We start from the raw sequence: 22,084 nt of genomic DNA on the forward strand, positions 1-22,084 counted from the left end.
CAGAATGTTAACTTATTTGGATATAAAGTCCTTCTTTACAGGGGTAATTAAACTAAAATAGGTTCATTAAGGTGGGCCCTGGGTTGTGTCGCTTCAGTACAATATAACTGATATCCTTATAAAAAGGAAAAATGTGGACACACAGGCTTGCACAGAAGGTGGGTGATGTGAAGAGACCTAGGGAAAAAAACAGCCAAGGAGAAAGACCTGGCAGAGATCCAGAGATCCTTCCCTCAGAGTCCTCTATCACTAATTTTGGGCTTGTAACCTCCATAACCACAAAACAAAAAATTTCTGTTGTTTAAGCCACCTACATTGTGGTACTTTGGTATGACGGCCCTAGAAAACTAATAGTGATGACAATAATAATACTTGAGGTCATTTGAGAACATTAATGTGTCAGACATTGCTGGTCACTTGCCTAAAGACCAGCACCTTTTGTTACTTGCTAACAGAGCTCCCACTTTTCTTTAGGTATTGGGAAAAGATCCCTTGATCTCAGAAATGTGGGTGCAACCCTTGGGATAGGGTGACACAGCAGTGGCTAAGGAGATGTGATGGGAAACTGCTGGGGTGAGGGGTTCTGAGAAGGATATTGCTCCTGGACAAGAGAGTCACAGGTGGAGAAGCACTGCCGTTTGCCACCCTTCGTCTCAGGCTTGGAAGTGGATTGTGGGAGGATGTGATGCTTGACACTGATGTCTCAGAATGTGGGAACACTGTGGAGGCCAAAAGTATCACAGAGATGCTAAGCTGATCAGGAACTCTGATTTCATTGATTGGCTGAATCAACTCCAGCAACTCCCTGGATCCAGACTGCTTGTTATGTAAGAAAAAGAAATTTCTACTGTTTGGGCATCTCAGCCAGGCATTCTCAAACTGAAGAAACAAGGCTACTATTTCATAATGTGCACTCATCATACATGGCTTCCCTTTCCCCTTGTTCTCCTGTCTAAGGTTCTATAGCTTTCCTCCCCAGTCTGCCTTTTCAGCCTTACTCCTTTAGGCTGCCTGCATATCCTGCTTCTCAATCTTTGGTATCATTAACTTGGAAAAACTGTATTTGGCTTGTTCATAAACATATTTTATTCTTTTCTCCTCCTTTACTAGCCTCAGTCAATTTTTTCCCCTAAACTGACCTCCTCTCCTGCTGTTTTAGCTCAACAAAATGGTTTAGTCTCCCTGGTGTTTGTGTGACTTAGATTAAAATCTCCTGGGATAAGGACCTTGCTTTTTGAAAGGTTTGCCTTATAAAGCATCATGTATACATCTGGGGATTTACAAATTATAGATAGACCATGCCCCGGGCTTTGAGGAGTGTCTGCAGTAGAGAATGGATGGGAAAGAGACTGGAATCATCGAGCAGGCTCTGGCCTTTTCCAGGAGGAGGTCAATGGTTTAATTTGGCCCAAGGTAATAGCAAGCAGAAATCCAGATGAGAAATGGCCTGGATGAGGAGGCAGAGAGGATAAGGAAAGGAGCACATTTTAAACTAATTTCCATTTAATACCTTACTGCCGATTCTGCAACAAGGGAAAAAGAGAAAAATATGTCTTCCTCCTCCTCCAGGAATCCTCCCCCCACTACCCTAGGAGTAATCACTATGCATTAATCCAGAAAAGGTTTATGAATACATAGTCACATATAATTAGAGATAATGTTTACTACTATTGCCTTTTTATTTTATATAAATGGGTTCACAGTAAACACTATTCTGTAACCTGTTCTTTTACTTCAAAATACATCCTGGATATTTTCCCATATCTGCATACATTCCATAAATGCCTGAGTAAATGGTGAAATTGCTTTCCCAAAATTATCCTTCAAGAAAGAAGGATAATTATTTTGAGGTCCTTGCAATGTCTCTCAGATTATGGAGAGCTTTCCTCATTGCTTGTTTTTTAATTTAATTTTTATTTTACATTGGAGTATAGTTGATTTACAATGCTATGTTAGTTTCAGGTATACAGCAAAATGATTCAGTTATAAATATACCCATTCTTTTTCAGATTCTTTGCCCATGTGGGTTATTACAGAGTATTGAGCAGAGTTCCCTGTGCTATAGAGTAGATCCTTGTTGATTATCTATTTTACATATAGTAGTGTGTATATGTTAATCCCAAACTCCTAATTTATCCCTCCCCCAACCTTTCCCCTTTGGTAAACCTAAGTTTGTTTTTTTTTCTCATTAATTCTGAACAAAAGATTGCTATTTGAGAAAGATGCATCAGCCTACAACAACCTCATTCAACAGTAATTTTGAATGCTTATTGAGATTTCCTGGTGGAATTGATTAAAAGGAGGGCAAAGAAATTGATCAATTGATCAAGTTAGTTTTTACTCTTGGGGGCAAGAACTCAAAATTTCAAGCTTGACATTGTTTAAATAAGCCTTTCAAAGATCATTTAATAAGTAATAGAATAAGTAGCTGTGATGTGAAATCCCACATACACCTCTACAGAATGAATGATAAAACTATTTTCCTGATGTTATGTGAACAGTCATCTGTGGTCTCAGATAAAATTTCTAGTGACTATGTCCTATGTTGGTCAACAAATGCTGTCTCTAAAGTAATAGATAGAAATAAGTGAAACCTACTCTGGAAATTAGGGGCTTTCCTGGTGGTTCAGCAGTAAAGAAACTGCCTGTAATCCAGGAGCTGCAGAAGATGGTTGAACCCCTGGGTCGGGAAGATCCCCTGGAGAAGGGCATGGCAATCCATTCCAGTATTGTTGCCTGGAGAAGCTGGACAGAGGAGGCTGGTGGGCTACAGTCCATAGGGTCACAGAGTTGGACAAGACTGAAGCGACTTAGCATGCATGTACTCTGGAAATTATAGGTCAGATGGCACAGAAAGGAAATCCAGCTTATTTAATGTTTAAATAATATAAATAATAATGATTTAAGAAATGCAAAGAAGTAGAAACATTTCCAAATTAACTAATATGTTACATGATATGTGATCTTAAATGCAACTGTATAACTAGATTAATAAATTAAACATAAATAGACATTTGACTATTCCATTTATAATACTGAAAGCATATACACTTAAGTTAGCCAAAGCCTTAAAAAAAGAATTTTCATATTGAAGAGTATGAGATTGTTTTACATTCTAGGCAGCTTCCTATGAGAGTTGTAATGGAAGATCTATCCCATTTTTCTTTTTTTTTTAATAATTGAAGGATAATTGCTTTATAGAATTTTGTTTTCTATGAAACCTCAACATGAATCAGCCACAGGTATGCATATATCCCCTCCCTTTTGAACCTCCCTCCCATCTCCCATTCTTGAGGGCTGCCTGAGTGCATTGGTGTGTGCTCAGTCACGTGGGACTCTTCCAAGCCCATGGACTATGGCCCACAAGGACCCTCTGTCCATGGGACTTCCCAGGCAGGAATACTGAAGTGAGTTGTCACTTCCTCCTCCCAGGGGATCTTCCCAACCCAGGTATTGAACCCACGTCTTCTGTGGCCCCTGCATTGGCAGGCGAATTCTTTACCCCTGAGCCACCTGGGAAGTCCAAGGGCTTGCTAGTACTCTCTAATAGAGAAGCACCATGTTTTATTTTGCCATTTGTCTATGATAGCCATTTCTATTTTATGTTCTTCAATTACAAACAAGATTGCAGTCAAATTCCTCAAATCTTCATGTTTTCTTGCACATATGTCTATGGAATAAATTCCTCCAAGTGTAATTTCTGGGTCAATTTATATTATAGTTGAACAGAATGTTCTAGTTCTTCTCTATTTTCTCTCTTCCTTACAAGAAGGAGTTCTAATAGTACAGTTCATTTGAGTTACACTGTTTGTGGCAAACAAAATCGGCAAGGGAAATGCTTTCTGACCTTATACATTTTCACTTTGAAGTCCATAGGGCCCCTTCCCCTCCACTAAGCCCAGGACACAGCAGGATCCCAGCAGGGGAGGACCTAAGAGAACTGCGAATCTGGTAACTGAAAATCTGAAGGACGACTCAAAGATAAAAAGACCCTCTGAGGAGGGAAAGAATTATGAAAAGAGGAGGTGAGAAAGGACATAGAAAAAAACACTAGAGCAGAAGCTCCCTGATTTTCATCTGAGTTGGACTCTGTGTGGTCTGATAAGGGAGTTAAGAAGACTAGCAAACATAACCTCTGGGTTTTTTTAATACTCCAATTCCAAAAGGGGACTCTACCTTCACACTCTGACAAATATGATGAACATGACTAAGATGTGATAATAAATATTGCCAAATTGCCCTCCAGAAAAGCTGCTTCAAATTCTACTCCCACCTAGAGATTTTCCCGATACCCTCACCAATATTTTGTATTATTAAACTTTTAAATTATTTCCAATTAGTGAAAAATAATATCCCAGTAATATTTATTTATATAGTGGGTTGGCCAAAAATTTTGTTTGAATTTTTTCTTAACATCTTATAGAAAAACCCAAGCAAACTTTTTGGGCAACCAATATAAGTTTAAGCATCTTTTCTTGGTCATGAACCAATTCTTTGTCTTCTTCTGTGTCTATTTTGTTTTCTTTGTTTCCCATTGTTTATATTTTTTTCCTTAATATGTAAAGAGTTTATTACATATTTAGGAGATTAATCCTTTGTCCATCAAGTGGGGCAAGTTACTCTATTATGTGTCTTTTTATGTTGTTAATTCACTAATGTTTCTATGCAGAAGATTTATTTTATCAAGTAATCAAATTTACCAATTGTTTTCCTTACAGCTTCCATTGTAAAGTGCTGTTATATTTTAATGCTAACTGGTTAATGCATCAGAACACAGGAAAGCAGTCAGAATTTCATTCTAGCCACTTACCAGGCAAATAATTTTGGAAAAGTCACATAAACGTCAGTAATTTTCTACCTCTACAGAGGGAAACTTTATCATCTGTCTCCCTTTGTTTCTCTCTGCTATTCTGAGAATTGAATGAGGTCAAGTTTATCAGAGGTTTTTCACCCTTCACAGTCTACATGAGTGGTAAAGTAGTTTAGGCCTGCAAATTAAGGATGACAAAATGTGACCTAGTTTTAGAAATTGAATTTTTCAAAAATAAACCCTTGAATTAGGAAAAAGTAATTCAGATTTGTGGGATCAATTATATAAAATTCAAGCAAGACAAAGAGACAATTTTATGAGGGCTTCTTTCTCTTATTGATCAAAGCACCCCCAACCATCCCAGATGAGTGCCCAGGGCAAGAGAGAGCTCAGCCAACGGGTTTCTGTTGTCCTGCCTGTGACCCAGCCTGGTCAGAGACTCTCGGGCATGCGGCATTCTCCCACTGTTCTGCATTCGCCCCTTTCGGAAAGGCTCTCCCTTGGGGAGAGTGAGGACATTGAGAGGGAGGAGAAGTGTCATTTTTTAAAAAAATATTGCCCATGTTGAGAAGGTGCTGAATGGAACCTTGTCTTCTACCATAAACATGAAGAAGGAGAGAGAGAGAAATCAGTATTCACCCCTTAAGATTACGGGCTTTGAGGTGGACAGTCTTGGCTTTGAATCTACCAATGCTGGATGCGTACCGTTCGGCGAGTTACTTACACTCCCCGAGCCCTAGCTGCCTCCCGTCTAAAATGGGACGTGAATGCCTGCCTGCCAGGGTAGGGAAGAGAATTCAATACAGAATACACGTAAGGTACTTAGCAGAGTAACTGGAGCAGAATGTAGACCCAGTAAATGTTAGTTTTCCTTCTGTATCCTCTAAATCTTCTATAAGGATCAGGCTTAGTTTTGTTCGTTCACCTTAGTGATTCACAGATTAATCTCCCATCCATGGTTTAGCTTCATGCTTTTGAAGCTAAACAATATCATTCTTTTATCCTCTTTCACCTGGGCTCAAATTTTCCAGACTTTGACATTATCATGGCCGCCTTCAGAACTCTCCTTTAATCCTCTCCATTTCTCTTAATTTGTGGATCAACAGTTTGGGAAATGGATTTGCTCCCGAAAACCAAGAAGATCCAACAGACACAGATATAACAGACTTTCTTCCCCTGGCCCCTCCAAAGCCACCCACAGTTACACCTCGCTCCCAGACAGAAAATGGAGAGTCCCTTTCTTTGAATTCATGTGATGTCAATGACTCTTCATTTCCCGCAATTCTGATATTATAGCTTCCCCCTCCCTTCCTCAGAGAATTCCGAATTAGGGTTATTAATACTCCTGACTACGCCTGACTAGGTCCCCTGAGGGCTTCCCCAGGGCTCAATGGGTAAAGAATCTCCCTGTAATGCAAGAGATGTAGGCAGACACTGGTTTGATCTCCAGATCAGGAAGATTCCCTGGAGGAGGACGTGGCAACCCACTCCAGTATTATTGCCTGGAGAATCCCATGGACAGAGGACCCTGGCGAGCTATGGTCCATGGTGTCACAGAGTCAGATACAACTGAAGCAACTGAGCAAGCACGCACAGGTACCCTGAAGAAAGCAGACCATCCGGTACCTTTGGTAAGCTTCCAAATTGTAAAAATGAATCCCCCAAATAAGTTAAAAATAAAGAACTAATAACCAAACTTTTCAGTTTCTTCACCCATGTGAAGGAGGCAGATGGCAGAATGGCCTGCACTGGAGAAAGCTCCCATCTGAGGCCACAGAGAAGTCAGCCTTCAAGGGCAGTGACTTCAGGATGCAGACATATGGAGAGGTCATTTGTTTCTCATTTACCCAACAGATAAGAATATGGCAATAGTCTCAGTCCATTTGTTTGATGGGCCTCCTAAGCTGGTAATAAACAAATCAATACAATTAGTTTTGGCCCATTGTCATTAAGGAATCTTCACTGCTGGGACACAATCTAATTATACCTCTTGCTTCACAGGAAAGGAAACCTCTGGAGATGGGTGGTTTCTCTAGAGGTTGAAGCAGTGTGGTTGTGGGTGGGGCAGCTCAGAGGCAGTGTCTGTGTGACTCTTTGAGAATGGAGTGCATGCGTCAGGCACAGCTGGGGCCTGCCCAGGATGGTTCTAAGTGCTCCTGCTACAAGTTCTTGGGAATTCGTCTGAGCAAATCAGCATTCTGGGTGAAGCTCAGATATAACAATGCTAACAAATTGAAATAATGAACAAAGATTAAAATGAGGATGTCTAATCCAGAAATGATATCAAACCGAAAGCCAGAATGCCTGGTATGGGTCCTCTGCATCCCTCTGTAGTCATGACAGATCTACAGAGCTGCCTCTGCCTCAGCTTTTCCAGCTAAGTCTCTGGTACATTGTGACTAACAAGCAGCTAATATTCTGTAAATAAGATCTGTGAATTCAGTCTTGCTTGCACAAAGCACGCTTTGGACCACAGCTGATGCTCCGTGGACTTAAGGCTTTGAATACCACCTATCTGCATCTCAGGATTATTTCATATGAACAGAGGAACCATTTCACATCTTTTCACTCCCTCCCCTCACTTCCAAGTAGAACTCATCCTTAAACCTAAAGGGATGGTTGTCCAATTAACATAGTTGAAATTTTGATTTGGAAGTGGTTTTAGAAACATACATGGGGCCAACATCCAAAGTTTTAAAATAGGAAACTAAAGCACAGAGTAGTTAACTTATTTGCCTAGGTTACCCAGCTTGATATGGATAGTTTGGTACTTCTATCTACAACTCAATTGGTGGGCTGCCTCAGCTACATCCTAACAAGTCCTTATCTCTAAAATTCCCTGCAATGGAAGATTCTCAAATAATAAAACTTTTGGAAAGCTTATTTTACTATCTCAATCTGTAGTCTTTTCCTACTGGGTTCCACAGAGATCATCAATGGAGAAAAGTTACCTACCTAAGATTATGCAACTTCTAAGCCAGTAATCATTTAAATATATGTTTGGAGTTGATTTTATATCTCTTTCCTTTTCAAAGTACAGTGAGATACATACTGATTTAAAAATCTATATTTAAACATATGGATATGCTTCATATGCCTCAGGTGATATGAAGTGAAAATCACTCAGTCATCTCTGACTCTTTGTGACCCCATGGACTATATAGTTCATGGAATTCACCAGATCAGTGGAGTGGGTAACCTTTCCCTTCTCCAGGGCATCTTCCCAACCCAGGGATTGAATGCAGGTCTCCCGCATTACAGGAGGATTCTTTACCAGCTGAGCCACCAGGGAAGCCTAAACCACCACAAACATATGGAAGGATTCTACAACTGGAAATTACAGTCTGGAGGTGAATGACCTAGGAAAGCCTCCTGACCTTTATCAGACTATGATGTAAGTGATAAATAACTGTTTTTATTAAGCTAGCATTATACCAGGCCTGACTGTTACAGGACAGTAAGGTAGCATTACTTACCTTGACAAATACTTTATCAAACAAATGAGACTTTACACACCATTATTTGGGATTACAAAGTCAACCATAGGATAGCAAGTCAAGCAGAGCAAGAAATTCCCCCCTTCAGCATCTGACAAGTTATCTGCAACAAGATAGGACAAGGATACTGTAATTTTTAGCAGTTTTTCCTAATAATAGTAAAATTTACTCTTTCTATTATTCTCTCCATTTTCTAATGCCAGTAAAAATGTCTATTAAGTGAGTACCTAGCATACACACAGTGAGCATTCTGTGAGGGTTAATCTTCAGTATCAACTTGACTGGGTCACAGGGTGCCTCAATGTGACTGACTATGAATCAATCAGCAGGCTGAGTAAAGCAGATTGCCCATTCTAATGTGAGTGGGCCCCATCTTATCAGTAGAAGACCTGGAGAGAAATAAAGATTGATCTTCTGGTGAGTAAGAAGAAACTCCCCCTGCCTGACTGCTTTGGCTGGGACATTGGGTTTTTTCCTGCCTTTGAACTCAATATTGGCTCTTCTTAGGCCTTTAGCCTGTAAGCCCTTGGATTGGAACTAGATCACTGGCTCCCCTGGGTCCATTTTCCAACTGTGGATCTAGGGACTTGTAAGCCTCCATACCACAAGAGCTAATTCCTTAAAGTAAGTCATATATGTGTGTGTATATACACACATATGTATGTATATATTCCATCTTTTTTGTTATATTTCTCTGAAGAACTCTAATATACACCCAATGATTGTTTGTAAATGAACAAATGGATTAGAAAACTTAATTCAAGAGACCTGATAAGGCCAAAATTTCTTCAAAAAAAAAAAAAAAACTTTATTTAAAAACAGGATTCTCCAGTAGAACATCAGAAATAAGATTGCTAAATATTTAAGGTGGTATGGATCCTAAGAAGCATAGGATGTGGTTAAGATATCATTTAGGCCTCAAATTGGACAGGGAATGTATTAGGAAAGTGGAAGCAGAAATATGTTCAGATATGCTACTACCAAGATTGAGTCAACGTTGTAATAAATCCCAAGACATTTTGACAGATATTCTACTATTTGGAAAACATCAGAGTTGCAGAACCTTATAGAGATATGAACATAGACCCTACTAGGAGCCTGAGCAGAGATGAGAAAGGCACTCAGATGAGAAAGGGGAACACATTTGGAGAGATGAGATATCTCCATGAACTTGCTTGTGTCCAGGAGGAAATGGCCCTGTACAATGGAATATTTTCAGATTATGGAGATTCCTGATAAGCTTGTTGATATCAATTTGAAACAGTTCTGAATGACCAAATTTAATCCCTCTTCTTATTTAATGATCATGCTGAAAGGATAGTGTGGACCAAACAAATAAAGCAATACACATTGAACATGTTTTGAAATCAGAATAAACTGTAATAAAAAGATAGATAGCATACTAAAGTCCTACACTGTCTTTTATTCTAAAGAGCTGAAAACACGCCTATAATATGTTATCTTATTCAATGCTGGGAGATAGGCATTCCTTTTAGATAGTTCCAGAAGGCTCACATTTTAGAAAACTAGATGATTTCAAGATAACAGGGAGCATTTGAGAGATAATCAAAGTCAGGAGTCAATTAACTATGTAGAGATCTTAATGCAAGATTAGGAGCGAAGGGTAAGGTTCAGCAGAGACACCAGAGCTGAAGAGACGACAGCGGTAGATTCTGTGTCTTTCTTTTCAGACTAAGTTCACCTTTCTACTTCTGGTGTCCCCTAAATTCCCTTGTTGTCCAAGTCCTACTCCAAAGGCTATTTTCCTGTGTTGTCTCCTTGTCGGTTTCTCTCTGCTTCTCTACGTGTACACCAAGGCCATGGCTTCTGGACTCTGCCAACTCTACCCAGCAGTATCTACCTCTTCAGCCACTTGAAAAACATCTGGCACAAATTGTTTTATAATAGATATTCTTTACTTCCAAAGACAGCTTTCAGTTTTGAAAGGTTACTGAATGATAAAAGCAATTGAGGAAAAAAGAATATAAAATTAAACTCAACAGGGAGTAAAATGATATATAAAAGTAGGTCTTGTTGTTTTTCAGTATCCAAGTCATGTCTGACATTTTTGTAACCCCATGGACTGCAGTCCACCAATCTCCTCTGTCCATGGGATTTCCCAGGCAAGAATACTGGAGTGGGCTGCCATTTCCTTCTCTGGGGGATCTTCCTGACCGAGGGATTGATCCCACGCCTCTTACATTGGCAAGTGGATTCTTTGTCTACTGTGCCACCTGGGAAGCCCAAAAGTAGCTCTAGTGGCACTTTAAAAATAAGTCAACACATGTAAGAAGATATCAACTATATTAACCACTCATTCTTTCATAGGCCCAGCCCTTAGGGTGAAGTAAGGGTGTAAGGTTAGAGGCAATTCAATCACAGGGCCCCAGAAGAGGACAGAAATTCAGCTAGTTAGTAGAACAGGTGGTGAAATATGACTTATGAATGACATTACTGTACAACAGATCTACAGTACCCCAAACTTCCAGATCCACATGCTTATTGCTGTTGCTCAGTTGCTAAGTCATGTCCGACTCTCTGTGACCCCATGGACTACATGACCCCATGGACTGCAACACGCCAGGTTTCCCTGTCCTTCACTATCTCCTGGAGTTTGCTCAAACTCATGTCCATTGAGTCTGTGATGCCATCCAACCATCTCATCCTCTGTCATCGCCTTCTCCTGCCCTCAATCTTTCCCAGAATCAGGGTCTTTTCCAATGAGTTGGCTCTTTGCGTCAGGTGGCCAAAGTATTGGAGCTTTAGCTTCAGCATCAGTCTTCCCTGTGAACTGGGTAGGTTTCCTTTAGTATTAACTGGTTTGATCTCTTTGTGTCCAAGAGTCTTTCTCCATCACCACAACTCAAAAGCATCAATTCTTGGCACTCAGCCTTCTTTATGGTTCAACTCTCATGTCCATACATTTTTCCAAAGCTGGAAAAAACATAGCTTTGACTAATATGGACCTTTGTTGGCAAAGTGATGTCTCTGCTTTTTAATGCACTGTCTAGATTTGTCAGTGTTTCTTTCAAGGAGCAAGTGTCGTTTAATTTCATGGCTGCAGTCACCATCTGCAGTGATTTTGGAGCCCAAGAAAATAAAATCTGCTTATTAATCTTACATATTTATTTAATCCCCAACTTCTCCCTTTATCCATTGTCTTATTTTGAGTCTACCTAGATTCCTGCTCCAGAGAAGGCAATGGGAGCCCACTCCAGCACTCTTGCTTGGAAAATCCCATGGACGGAGGAGCCTGGTAGGCTGCAGTCCATGGGGTCGCAAGAGTTGGACACGACTGAGCGACTTCACTTTCACTTTTCACTTTCATGCACTGGAGAAGGAAATGGCAACCCACTCCAGTGTTCTTGCCTGGAAAATCCCAGGAACGGGGAGCCTGGTGGGCTGCCGTCTATAGGGTTGCACAGAGTCAGACATGACTGAAGCGACTTAGCAGCTGCAGCAGCAGCAGATTCCTGCTCAGTACTTCCCTTAGAGTGGCTTATACTGTACTCTAGGTAGTCCCAGTTTACTTCCATTCCCAAGTTAGGTTTGCATATATACTTTATGTTACCATGGTGTTACCCAAGGGTAGCTTGGTTTCCTAAGACACCTTGTATGGAATGGGTGGGGTTCAATGTTAGTGATAAACTACTGCTAATCAGTTTTCTTTCAAACTACATTAAACTTTATCATCAAATAATCAGATAGCTAGTTTGCAATAACAGATTGTTTTTTCTTTTTAATTTTTAATAAGCTCATACATTTTGGATTTTTTTTTTGGTTTCTTTTTGATGTAAGTCATTTTTCTCATATAAGCTTACTTACACTAAAGCATCATTAAATCTACTATTTTATTTTACTTCTCATTAATTATGTTTTATTTATCCAGTATAAGGCTCTCTTGATAATTTTGTAGGCTTAAAGAGCACTAATAAAATTATTCCTATTCATTAACTCACTGGGCCTCCAGTCCATTCTTAGAAGGGCAATGAGTTAATTCTTTGGCAGGGAAAGAGCAAAGATAATGGAGTGAGAAGATCTAACTAGCCACAGTGTGGGCTGCTAACTTGTCTGAAACTTAGTTTACTAGTCTGTCAAACAGGAATAATAATATATGCTGCAAATGCCTTGAGACAGTGTACATTAAACTGTGTATTCATATCAGGATGTTAAATTACAAGTTTTGACTGAAAATTCAGCTTTCATAGATAATAGATACCAAAATAGTTTATCAAAGAGACCAACCTGCAGGATTTGAAAAGGAGACAACTAAAACCAATTTCATAATCTTAAGCAAGCCAGCCACAGAGAATACAAGAAGCTTGAGACAGGAAACAATATGTGTGGGAACTTCAGTGTGAGCTATGCTATGAGGTCCCTTCCCCCCTTTACATCCAATCAAGTGAAGAGACTTTGACATGGCCACTTGGAAATGTGGTATCTATTCCCTACAGCAGAGGAGATGTAGTGAAAATGGCATCTAACATTCAGTGACAACAATGAGTTGAGAAGTGTCTCCCAGAATTTCTTGGGACAAAAATTGTATGAGCGTGTGTCTTAGATTAAATACAGCCCATATAAACAAGGGGACCGGAATGAGGTTGTGTTAAGTTCTCTTCTGTTCAATAGGGCCTTTGAGATGGGAAAACTCATCAAATAGAAGCTGAGCCTCATCCTCCCACCCCTAATTCCTTGGAACTATGGAAGGAGTAAGGAACTAGAAGAAAATGAATCATAGCCTACATCAAAAGAATTGTCTTGCTGGGAGATTCCCAATGCTGAGGGTGGGAGGGGAATTCCAAATGTTCAATGGGAAAAAGTGCTTTAATATAGGTCAGGCCCAGAGGGCCTGAGGCCAACATCCAGCAGAACTGGCCATGTAAGAGCTTACTTGTCCTCCTCACCTCTTGCTCCAATTCCAAGTGGTCTATAAATAGCAGCTAGCTAGTGCAGAGGGAAGCCAGAGCGTAAAAGAAACCAAATGCATTACATTTCCAGGCTGTGGGCCCACTGGGAGGAGAGAGAAGAGCTGTAACTTTGAATGAAGTTAGAAGGTTTGACTGTTACATGGGACTGGATATTTCAAGTACCAAATTGTGACAGTATTTTGTTACTTAAAGTGATCAGAATATTTTTATTTCCTAAGAGGTATCAGAAAAAGGCATGGGTATATTCAAGCTGAGGTTTCATCCACAGCAGAGGAAAAACTGAAAATACTTTAAAGAGAGAGGTGACAAAATAATTTTGTCATTACATTTCACAAACTGCTTCCAATGTACTTGAGGTATACATACATACTATATATATGTATATGTAAACATATGTACCATAAAATATATAACATATATGCTATATTATATATACTACATATAGTGCTTTCCTGGTGGCTCAGACAGTAAAGAATCTGCCTGCAATGCAGGAGACTCGGGTTCAATGCCTAGATAGGGAAGATCCCTGGAGGAGGAAATGGCAATCCACTCCAGTATTCTTGCCTGGAGAATTCCATGGACAGAGGGGTCTACAAAGTCCATGGGGTCACAAAGAGTCGGACAGAGTTGAGCAAAGAGTTAGTTGCTCATGGACTGTAGCCTGTCAGGCCCCTCTGTCCATGGAATTCTCCAGGCAAGAATGCATACTCTTTAGCATATTTATGTTTAGCATAATATTATGCTAAAAATTGAAGTGTGTGCAGAGACTGCAATATAAAATATATAGGAACTTTTAAGGTCAACCCATCATGTGAAGATTTTCAAAAAACTGTTCCTGGATCCTAGAATTTAATCCCCACTTTGAAAATCCACGAGAGTCCAGAGTGTGGTGCAAGAAGAGAAAAGGTGACGGAATTTCATGGGAAAGCTCTTGCTTTGTTGAATCTCCACCTCCCCACTTCTACCCCAAGTCTGGTGAGGGGATCAGGAGGAAAATCACTGGGAGATCTGTGGGGTGTGTTTCCTGGTCAGGAGCTAGAGAAGACTGATGTCTAACCAACTCTTGACTAACCAGCCTACCCTCCCAGAGTCATTCATGGGAGGGATATGCATGTTTCCACAGAGCAGATGTGGGTCATATAGGAGACAGAGCAAGTGTGGGATTTTCCTGCATCATCCCTAAGAAGTCTGCCTAGAAGGCTCACACCCAGGATATGTACCATCCAGCTTCTAAGGGCTGAGAAAAAAGCCATAGGGGAGCATCTAGACTAGAATATGCTCAGAAACATGCTTAGGATGAGAATCGTCAGAAGGGGCCCAAGTGGGGAAACTCTGAAGGGCCCATGAAAGCTTCGTCAATCAGGCAGATCACTTTGAACCATTTGCAGACTTAGAGAACTAACAGTCAAGTAAGAACTAGTAAGGCTGAGGTACTATCCCCTTTAACCTTCCTCCCACCTCTTGTTCAACCCTGAATTGAGGTGATCTGAAATAGCAGCTGAAGAAAATGAAGAGACGAGCAAAGGAGAGCAGACCAAGTTCCTAAGCCCATGGTCCCCTGTTTGATTGCAGAGCTCCACTTGGGGGAAGGAAGAAGATCAAATGCAAACTCAGGTTCAGAGTTTTGGTTATTCCTTAGAACCGGATATTACAGTTATTGAATTGAGACTGTATTTGTGACTTCAAGACATTTTAGGGCCATTTTACCTATGAGTAGGCAGAGGAATTATGAAGTGTATTATGAATTTTCATCCAGGATCAAGGAAAGAGAATCCTTCTCAAAAAAAAAAAAAAAAGGTAAAGAGATGGTAGAAACCAAAGTTGTATTTTGATTGTATACACTTAGTCACTCAGTTGTGTCTGACTCTTTGCGACCCCATGGACTACAGCCTGCCAGGTTCCTCTGTCCATGGGGTTTCTCCAGGCTAGAATACTGGAGTGGTTTGCCATGCCCTCCTCCAGGTTTGATTGTATACTAATCAACAATATACCCCAATGCTAGAAAAATCTTGGCACATAGGAGCTACTCAATATTTATTGGTTGAATAAATGAACAGCAAGCTAGTTTCACATATGTGTGTATACATATGTGTATGTATACACATGTATGTATACATGTGTGTATGTATACACAGACACACACTGCAACTCTGAAAACTAAAGCTTCCTATAGTAATACTTCTAAGTAAGTACAATGTTACAGTAATTACTAATGGTGGTAGTACCCAATTCCCTGCAATCTTGATAAACAGGGTTTGCAGTGGAAAGCATTCATCCATTCATTTACTAATTGAGATAACAAATGTTGACTAAACAACTTCTCTATTTCAGGTACCATGATGGGCAGTGGAGATACTTTGATGATGCAGCTCCTGCCTTTATAAGTCTCACTGTTCCAAGAGAGAAGACAGAGAAGTGAACAAACAATTGTTTGCAGGAATCTTGAAATTTTGACTGAGGAGGAAGAGAAAGGAGAAGAAAAATGATCACGGAAGGTCCATGAGTGGGATTTTCCCTGGGCTTGCTGAGTTCTGGGCAGCAAGCAGCGAGCACAGAGGACAGCATGGGCCAGGGCAATAATAGTACCAGCAAAGAATAAGAAAGAGCAGAGGCTGCCAAACAGGCATTTTGCTCTCTTCACACATTTGTGCAGCACTGATTCTAGGAGCAGAAGCCGGGTTGATAGACAATCATGGACAAATGACAGATGTCAGAATGAGCTAGAATGGATGACTGGGGAAGTTTAGTGGGGGTCAAAGGCCAGAATGCTTGCAAATTGTCTTACATTGCTTTTCATTCATTCATTTAGTCATTCATTCCATAAATATTTATTAAGTGTTGGTTCTGAGCCAGCCTGTATGCTCTGGGATGTGGGCTCTTGAAAATGGTCCATTGGAAACTCACCCTGGTCTTCTTATTCCTTAGTTCCCCTTTCTTGCTGGGGCTTCTTATTACACTCCTTTCTTAGAGAAGACAGTTCATAGTTGAGCAATTAAGAACACAGACTTGGAAAGACCCTGAATTTTGTCTAGGTGACTGCAGTCAAGTTATTTAATTTCTCTGAATCTCAGTTTCCTCATGGGTGAAAATGCTATAGTAAAAGTACCTCCTTGGAGAGCTATTGAGTAGATTCAATGGAACAATGAGTGTGAAGGAATTGGCACAGTTCCTTGCACACTGGAAGCCCTGGATAAAGGTTAGTCATTTATCATGATTGTTCTCTTTGTTTCTTTTCTGCTCTGCTCCCTGGGAAATTGGACACTTTATTCTACTCACTGCAGATGCTGTGGTGTTTAAAATATTCCTACTTTGTGAAGCCATTTAATATTGGTGTGTGGGCTATTTTCTCTTTTTTCCCTCTTAATCAGTGTTATTGTTAGCCACTCAGAAGCAACACAGGGATTATGGCTCCAAGAGGATTGAAATCTCAGTGGCTCATAACCTTTCAGAAAATGAAAGCTCTTTTAGGTTAAAATTCCAAAGGCTGGCTCCTACTGCAAAGGTGAGGGGTGTGTGTATGTCTGTGTGTGAAGAAAATTTGATAAAATTCTCTCTGACAAATTTCTGAGTCATTGGAGCATGGAAAAAAGTGTTTCTCATCCCTTGAAAGAAATTCTGGGTGCCTTTTTCAGTGCATGAATATCTCAATAAGCAGCTTGATTTTAAATGTCAAACTTGCCACAGAACTTGGTTCTTGGGTAGGACAAATGCCTTTGATTTGTTTGAAGAAATTTGATTTGGAAATGGCCAAGTGATTAGTTGTTGAGACTAAGGCTTTGAAGTCAGAGTATGGATTTCTATTATAGGCCCTTGCAAAGCCCCAGACATTTGCATGTAAAATATTTCTAAAACTTTTGCATATGCTTAGATATTAAAATAAGCATGCTTAATGCATTTATAAGATCCCATCTGTCACATACACAATGCACTTTAAAATGCTACCCAATGAGGAAATATCATCTTGTTGTTTAACCTTAATCAAATAGGAGAACGGATAGACAGTGCTGATGAACTCTGATTGCTGAAGTCCTAAATGCACAGTTGTATATAATTCTGTACATTGTGCATTTGGGATCCTGTTAAATAATTGCTTTTATGAGATCTCCATTTGAAAGAGACTCAAGAAAGGGAACTGAACCAAAGAGAGGCAAGAATCATTCAAGTATAAAAACAGAAGTCTAAAAAGGACCTTGCAAGGTTGAAACATCCAATCCTTATCTGAAGTTACAGACTTGCAGGATGTTAGGACTGGGGACCCAAGGGAGATCACCTATTCTGAACGGTTCATTGCCAAAATCAGGAAATTGGGGTCCAAATCAGAGTTTCTAAAAACCTTATCTATGCTTTTCTTTCAGATTTTCAGAAGAGAAAATTGTACAACTTCCTCTAGCAACAAATTCTTAATCATCAGGAAGCTATAACTACCTTCCTAATGTGTGTGGATTTAAAATAATAGTATATTCTTTAGAGAAGTAGCAACAGATAGCATTGGAATGATGCTTTTAAAGGACTCAGAAGAGTGTCTAGTCTGTTGAAAGACCCACTACACCTCTATGTGATATTTTGATTGTGGTTGATATTACAGCTATATGCCATATTTGCAGGGTAATAAAAAAGGACAGTGATTACTGCTCATCATTTCCTTTATCATCTCTAACAAATACGCCATTTTAAACTATACACACACATAAGAATTTACTGTTATAAAAAGGATTTCAAGGACTAGTATTTGGGCCAAGTGTAAAGGGACTCTTAAATAGATTGCTGAAGGATCTTTTTCCTCTTTCTTCCTGGAGATCAATTAAGTATAAGAGTTGCTAGAGATATCCCATGCAGGGGAATGGAGTAGGTGACATTTTGGTATCATTCTACCTATGACTTCCTGACTTTTTCCTATCCAACATTATCTTTGAATTCCATCTTACTTTCTTAGTTTTATGAAGCATTAATTCATGTTTAGAGTTAAAAGAAACCTAAGAACAGATAGAGAAAGGCACATATACAAGACTTGTGTCCAACCTCAAGATCCAGTTATAAGGAAAAGCTATTATTTTAATCTTCTTTCAGCAGTACAGAGGAGAAGCCTTGCTTGTTATCATTGGAGATTCTAATTTATCTGTGTAAAATGAATTCTAAATGATTATTGATAGTGGTAACTCTTAATGCAAATCTATTTCAGATCAGTAGTTGAATGTTAATTTTGCATCATAATGAAAAGCAAACCCTCTAAGTTCTCACTCTCATTATTTAATACAAATTGATGTCACAACATGACTAGTAAAGAAAAAAAAAATCTTTCTCTATTACTTCCATTTGTTAGTTTCACACATTTAATTATAGATATGGGAGTTGTCAGTTTTGTTGCTTTTATTAACCAACAACAATAGACAATTTCACTACTTTCTGGTCAGTATGCTATATTAAAAAATGTGATTTTTTTTGTATAGGTGGATTGACCAGTAAAAGGATAAAAAATTTGGATAATAAGGATTTGACACTCACATACTCAAGGAAGTCCTTACAGGCTATATATCAGGTTCTTGTTTGACTATAAGATGTTAAGTGAGGTTTGGGGAAAAAAGAAGATTGTTGACTTTGTCTGTACATTCCAACGACTGTCCTCCCCAACCCACTTCCTGGAGTAGCCTCTTCTAAGATGTGAAGATGTATGTAGACTGGGAAGTATTTCAGCTGTGTTATATGTCTCCAGAATAGCATTTTAAGCATGTTGATACTGTGCTGCAGAGAGTATTATGAATTAGCGAATAGAGAAGGGTTACAGCCACAAATGGGAAGGAGAAGAAGGTCAACCAGATTACAAAAAAATCTAGAGCCACATGACTATAAAAATATATATATATATATGGTACTGGGAGTATCTTGATTTTAGAACAGAAAAAATTCACTTTGTCTTCTGGGAATTAAAAGCCCATTCTCTATCTGAATAGGAGTTAGAGATACTGGGCCTGATGTCAAGGAACCCAAGTCCACTGAGGAATTGAAGTCTCTCTAAAATTACCAACAATAGATCAGTCAGAACAGAAAAGCCTGGATACAAAAAAGAAAGAACAAACATTGGTTCAACCTGGGCTTCAACAAAATTTTCTCAGAAAATAAACCAAAAGGGCCACCACAAAACAGAAAAGGATATGTTTGCAAAAGCTTGGGACAGGGGGCCTAGAGCCAGTGAAGAAACATCCCTACCCCAAACAAAACAACCTTTGACTGCAGGGTATGTCAGAGATGACACCTGCAAGGTGAGTGTGACGGTCATGGACCTACATAGACTGAGACTTAAAGACCATAAAGTCATGTAAAGGGAAATTAGCCCAGACCAAGCAAACACAACAGGATCAGATGAAATTAAGAGATGAAACTCATGTGACTGCACCTATTCTTGGGACCTGGTGGGCAGGGTTGAGAATGAAAGATCATCATCCACAGTAAAAAAGCCAAAACAAACAAACAAAACAACCACGACCTGCAGGCAGGAGAGACTCACAACTCCCTTTTCATCACTTCTCCCTACCAACCCTTCCAAAAAGGACCATGCCATGGATTAGTCCATTTCAAGGACATTTTCTTTGGCCTACAAGTGTCACAGTGCTGAGCACAAGTGATCAAAGACAGACCTAAGGAAAAATGGTATCTTCAGAACAAGGTATGGAGTAAAATGATGAGATATCTTGTTTCATGCTCACTGCTTCATTGCCAGGACTTAGCAGAGTGTCTAGTGCATGAAGCTGCTCAATAAATCTGTGTTGGGTGGATTAATGATTGAATGAAGCAGTGACTGGCGGTTGGAGGCTCTCTTTCTCTTGATGCAACTCTTGTTCTGAGATCATCTGGAGCAGAGGGCCCCAAGAAGTCTGGGAGAGGCAGCCCAGGCCAGCTCTGATGTGGACACTGGACAAACATGCTCGGGCTCTTTCTTGAGCTGCTTCTCTTCCCTGACAAATGTGTTCTTCCCAACTCAGCTTTCATTCCCTGTTGGATGGATGAGATGCCAAAGGCCAGGCTCTGTAGTAGGCTTAAGGTAAAAGGAAGAAAGGAAGCTGTTTGCCCTAATTTGCTCCAGGCTCTTTGTTATACCAAGATCAAGCCACCCAAAAGGAACTCTGCTGGTCCGGCTCGACTCACAGTGGACCAGACCTCAGCTGAGGTGCTGCTTATAGTAGTGGGCCATGATTCCATCTGCGTCTTTAACATATAATATCAGTCAGTTCATATAATATAGGATTCATCAAAACATGCTTGATTAAAACACAGCAATGGGGTCTGCTCTCAGCATGGCCAGTGATAAATATTTGGGAGTAGTTTTTGTGTTTTAAAAATATTTCTCCTTTTTCTCTTTGTAGTCAATGGAAGTGGAAAGATAGGCACAATAACAGGGTAAAGAGAGGGGGAAAGACATCACTGGTGTCTCCAAGGAAGCATCTTGGAATGTAAGCCAGAAAAGAAAAGATCAAGACAATCCTAGAGTATGGCTTCCAGGAGAATATTTCTCTCCTGGGTCACAGAGAGGCAGGAGCCAAGGCAGGTGCAGTGACTGAAAGAGATACTACCCACCAATGAGGATTTCCCTCCCACTGGCTGATTGAAACATGTCCTAAAAACCCCTCATCATGAAGGGATATTCAAGCTACTTGTACACAACACAAATAGATGTGTTGGCAGCCAATGGTCTGGGCCAGCTGTTCATTTTCATAAAGGGCAACACAATTTTCAGTTTAGGGTTTTAATGGCAGCTTGTGCCTGATGCCATAAAACCCTGTATCTAAACTTCTCCTCTGAGGAGGAAAAATAAATCTGTGCAAAGCACAAGGATATTGTTCAGAACTAATGTGCTGAATGGTTTCCAGCTCTGAAAATCATACCTAAGCTCATTGCTTCTCAATAAAAATGGCCCTGTTCCATCAAGGAACATAATCATTGGTCTTATTTAAGCCAATATGTGTGTGAATCAGAATCAGAATTACTTATATGTTATTTACTTAATGTATTTTCTCACTCTTTTCTCCAAGTATTCATTGGCATAAATACCGTAGCAATAAATAACACAAATTAACACTAGAGTTGTGGTCTGCAAACTACAGCCTATGGGTTAAATTCAACCAGTAACCTGTTTCCATATGAGCAAAGAATGGTTTGTACACTCTTAAAAGGCTGTAAAAAATAACAAAGAAGAATATGAGATAGAGATTATAAGATACCCGCAAGATGAAAATATTTCCTGTCTAGTCTTTCACAGAAAAAGTTTGCTGAATCCTGCATTAGAACATTGTTTGCTTTCTTACATCCAAAATTATGAAAAATGAAATAATGAGGAACCAGCATGGCAGTTTTGGTTTGCCGAAAGATTTACAAAGATTCTGTGAAACAATAGAAACTGTACCCCAAGAGGGAAATCATAAAGACACATAAATTATAACTGATCTGTTATTAAATAATATTATATTAAACAAGTGTTACATTTAAATAATTGACTAAATGCACTCAGACTTCATTTCCTTATGTTGTAAACATTTCTGAAAAATTGTCTCAATAGGCCTAAAATGAAAAAGCCCCAGATTTGCACTAAGTCTAATGACCATAGGCACCACTTACTGTGTCCTTATAGATTAAGTGCTTCACTTACAATGTTGCATTGACTCTTCATAACAACCCCACGAGGTAGACAGAATTCTCCTCATTTTACAGCTGAGGTGACCGAGGCTCAGAGGGGTTAGTAGTGTGTCCAAGCCTCAAGGTTAGTAAGCGATGGGACATGGACTTGAACTCCATTCTTGCTGACTGTGGAGCACAGGCACATAATCTTTATACTATAGAATCTTAACATAATATTGACT

At 39.6% G+C, this 22,084-nt stretch overlaps 1 protein-coding gene across 1 annotated transcript in view; it reads right to left on the minus strand.

The window, feature by feature from the left end:
• ST6GALNAC3 (ST6 N-acetylgalactosaminide alpha-2,6-sialyltransferase 3) overlaps nucleotides 1-22,084 on the minus strand; it is a 597,383-nt gene that overhangs the window by 148,177 nt on the left and 427,122 nt on the right. The gene's annotated exons all lie outside the window — the stretch shown is intronic.

This window comes from Dama dama, chromosome 20, assembly GCF_033118175.1.
Source record: "Dama dama isolate Ldn47 chromosome 20, ASM3311817v1, whole genome shotgun sequence".
Lineage (NCBI taxonomy): Eukaryota > Metazoa > Chordata > Mammalia > Artiodactyla > Cervidae > Dama > Dama dama.